Raw genomic sequence first — 3,940 nt, 5'->3', positions numbered from 1 at the left:
TGACTCTTTCAGTTGCTGCTGAAAAACTAGAACGGTGCTCAGCATACCTTCTAGTTCTGTCAAGTTGAGTGATGAAGAATTCAGTTCATTTTAACTGCGCTTAAGCTCCTCACTGTATTTTTTCTGTAAAGCCAACTTTGCTTCCAGGTGTAAAACACTTCCCTGGGAAAGCTGCTAGAAGGAAGTTTTTTAAGTGGCTACTTCTTTGGAATAGTCCCTCACCATCAGGCCTCTGAAGCCAGGGGTGAGGGAAGAAAAAAAAGGCAAACACAAGGTTCATCTGCTAAGTTTTACATGAACAATTTCAAGCTGGAAAGTATAAGACTATGGCTTTTTTTTTTTTCTCAAAAAATATAAATACTACTGTGGAAAGGAGTATTTGGCTGTCCCACTATAGCTTTTCCTAGTGGGATACAGGGAAGTCTCAACTGGGGTATGATTGTTAACTACTTCCAGCATAAACTTCCAAGTACACCATTTTTTCAGGCTTGTTTCAGTTTGTGTTTAGTCTGTTCCAATTCACCTTTCATTCTTAGGAAAAAAAAAAAACAAAACAAGTTGATTTCTGGATCTGTTAATCTGTTGATCTCATTTGGGCAATGCTTGGCTGCTGGACTTGCTTGACATACTGGATTTGAGCAGTATACCATTTGTATCTCTTGCTCCTTGGTTGCCAGTCACATTATAAGGATTTTTTTTTCCTGTGTGCAGACTCTTACTGCTGGCTTTAGTTTTTCTTCAGACTCCCTTAAGCCAGTTACATCATTAGAATTAAGATCTGTGCACTTGCCCTCCAAAGCTTAGACATATACTTCCTATTGTTTCCATCTTAGAATTAACTCATCTTGTGCCATAATTTTGAAGTCTATTTCACTCAGTTGAAACTTTCTGAGAAGAGGTTCCTCACTGGTCAGCTTGAATCCTCTCCAGACAGAAGCCATGCCAGCGCCAGTCACATAGGCCAAGGCAGCACTGCTTGCTTGCAACCGAGGCCACCAGACGTGCTACCCCAACTCCCCAACTCCTACTCCTGCCATATCCCTTGTACTCCTCTTCCTATATTGGATATTTATTTATTTATTTATTTATTTATTATTTTAAAATATTTTATTTATTTGAGACAGAGAGTGAGCATGAGAGAGCATAAACAGGAGAGTGGAGCATGAGCAGGGGAGGAGCAGAGGGAGAGGGAGAAGCAGACTCCTCATTGGGTGGGGAGACTGATATGGGGCTTGACCCTGGGACCCTGGGATCGTGACCTGAGCTGAAGCCAGATGCTTACCCAACTGAGCCAGCCCAGGTACAGCGATATTGGATTTCTCTTTGGCGTCTTTAAAACAGCGTTAATTCCTCCCTGAAAAATAAAATTCTGATTATATGTAGATGGATCCTACTAATACTGGATGATATGAATGAAGACACTGTTGGGCCACACTTGTGAACCAGATAATGCTATACCAATTAGATCAATTTTGACAAATTTTATTTGACCCTACAACACAGATATTTGGTGCATGTTAGCTAATTATATGTAATTAGTTGTGTATACATGCATGCATACATATATACATATATGCATACACATATGCTGGTCACAGTTATAATTTTATAATTATAATTGTAAAGTCATGGATGCTTAAGGATTGTTCTTTAAACCAGGTAATATTCAAATACAACATTACAGTTTTGAAAAGTAATGTATATAAATTACAGAATTTCCTTGACAGATTGTTATAATAACAAATTGATATATAGTACTGCAGCTTCCATAGTAATAGCATAGACTTAGGTAACCAAATACAGGATAATTTCTTTTTAATGTTCATACCCATCCATGCCCATCTATATACATGATAAAAGCTTGTTTTCTTTATATACATTATTGGTTATACCTCATTACCAAAAATAATAAAAAAAAGGCTTGACTATATTACTCTAATATGTCTAAATATAAGTATATCCTAAAATTTAGAATGATTGAAATTTTGGTTTTCTATTAACTATTTGCTATTGTTTATGTTATGGCTTGAGTTTCATGAAATATTGTATTATAGACATGATAGATAAATTAGAGATATTTACATTTTTAAAATTTTATATGCAGATTAATTCTTATCATTGAGAAAATTGACTTAGATCTCTCAAATTCAGATGTAGAAGCATATAAATGTGTAACTGGGTTTGCAACATAATCATAAATGACATTTGGGACCAAATAATTCATTATGGGTGGTTGTCCTGTACATCCCTGGTCTCTATATCGGCTAAATGATAGTAATAACCAATACTACTCCCAGTTGAGACAAGCAATGAATGTATATAACTCAAGCAATGTGTAACAAAGATGTTTCCTGATGTTGCCAAATATCCCCCAGGAGACAGATTGGCTCCTGTTGTGAACAGCTGGTCTAATGTTTTAAAAATATTCATTACCAGCCAAATATATATTCAAGATGATCAGGAATAGATTTATATTTATTTTTCAAATAGTTCAAATACTTACATATTCAATCTTTGATGAATTTTCATGGTCTCTTCTAATCATTCAAATCTAGAATCTTTAAAATATTTTAAAATATTAGATAAATTAAGCAAATTTCTTTCCTAAAAAATAACTCATTTAATAATATGTAATGAAAAAAATCATATAATGTATATATTAGGAACTTTAAAGGGTCTAGGGGTTCATACTATACATAAGCTAATGAATTTGCTTGCTATGGTTTTATGTATGTAGATAGATTCCTGACTCAAAGATGGATAGTTTATTGTTAATCAATAGCAGTAGCCAGAGTATCCACTTTATTTCTGTTAGTTCTCTGACTCCCAGTTTCAAGGGGAGACAGACACAAAGAGAGCCAGATGATAACTGCACACATAGGGTGGATTATATTATAGGAGAGGAACTCTGCATTTAGAGAATTCAAATCTCTTCTAAATTGAAATTAGTGTACCTTCCCTTTGTTTCAGAAGTGACAATATTTTTATCTTCAAGGCCATTTGCTATGAAAATATCCTTGCAAAATAGTCTGGAAGAACAGCAGCCAGTGCTTTGAGCCCTGGGTGTTATATGCAACGGATGAATCATTGAATGCTACATCAAAAACCAAAAGCAAACTCACAAACAAAAAAACCCCACGAGACCCAGGGAGAACTGTTTCTCAACAGGTACTACACACAGATAGATTACATTAAGTATAAACTCAAATTTAATTATTGCTAAATAAATGTTGAAGCAATTTGAAATCAAGTATGTGTGACATATACTGACTTTATCACCAGAATAAAAATATAAAACCTATATAAGATATATAACTGCTCATCCCAAATTTCAAAATGAAAGTAACCATGCTTTTAATTATCTATCTGTTTTCCATCCTAGAAAAAGAGTATCCTCTGGTAATTATAGAATCATAATAGAGAGCCAGCCTGCCAAGATTCAAATTTTAGGTAAGCTACTTACCAGTGATACAACTTTAGAAGAGTTTTCTTTCTTTAACTGTTCATCTTTCAGCATTAGTTTCTTCTGTAAAAAAGAGGAAGATACAAGTATCTATAACATCAGCTATTGAAAAAATTATATATGGTGATTCACACAATATATATTGCATAGAAGAAAATAAATTCTTAATAAATGCTATTGTTATTTCTTTCTCGCTGTGTGAGTGTATTCAATGTGCAAGTCACTACAATAAGCATTGAAATGTCAAGATAAATAAGATATGATCCTTGATCTCATGAAGATGAGGGTTGTTGGATGCAAGAAACATTCACCAAGGAGCACCTGGGTGACTCAGTGGGTTAAAACCTCTGCCTTCGGCTCAGGTCATGATCCCAGGGTCCTGGGATCAAGCCCCACATTGGGCTCTCTGCTCCGTGGAGAGCCTGCTTCCTCCTCTCTCTCCCTGCCTGTCTCTCTGCCTACTTGTGATCTCTTGTC

The 3,940-nt window shown here is 35.2% G+C and overlaps 1 pseudogene; it reads right to left on the bottom strand.

The window, feature by feature from the left end:
- Positions 1 to 482: 482 nt before the first annotated feature.
- LOC125104508 (pre-mRNA-splicing regulator WTAP-like) lies at positions 483 to 941 on the bottom strand (annotated as a pseudogene).
- Positions 942 to 3,940: the final 2,999 nt, after the last annotated feature.

The sequence above is a fragment of the Lutra lutra genome, chromosome 7 (assembly GCF_902655055.1).
Source record: "Lutra lutra chromosome 7, mLutLut1.2, whole genome shotgun sequence".
NCBI lineage: Eukaryota > Metazoa > Chordata > Mammalia > Carnivora > Mustelidae > Lutra > Lutra lutra.
Note: the sequence above shows the minus strand (reverse complement) of the source record. Positions and strands in the feature narration are given on the sequence as shown.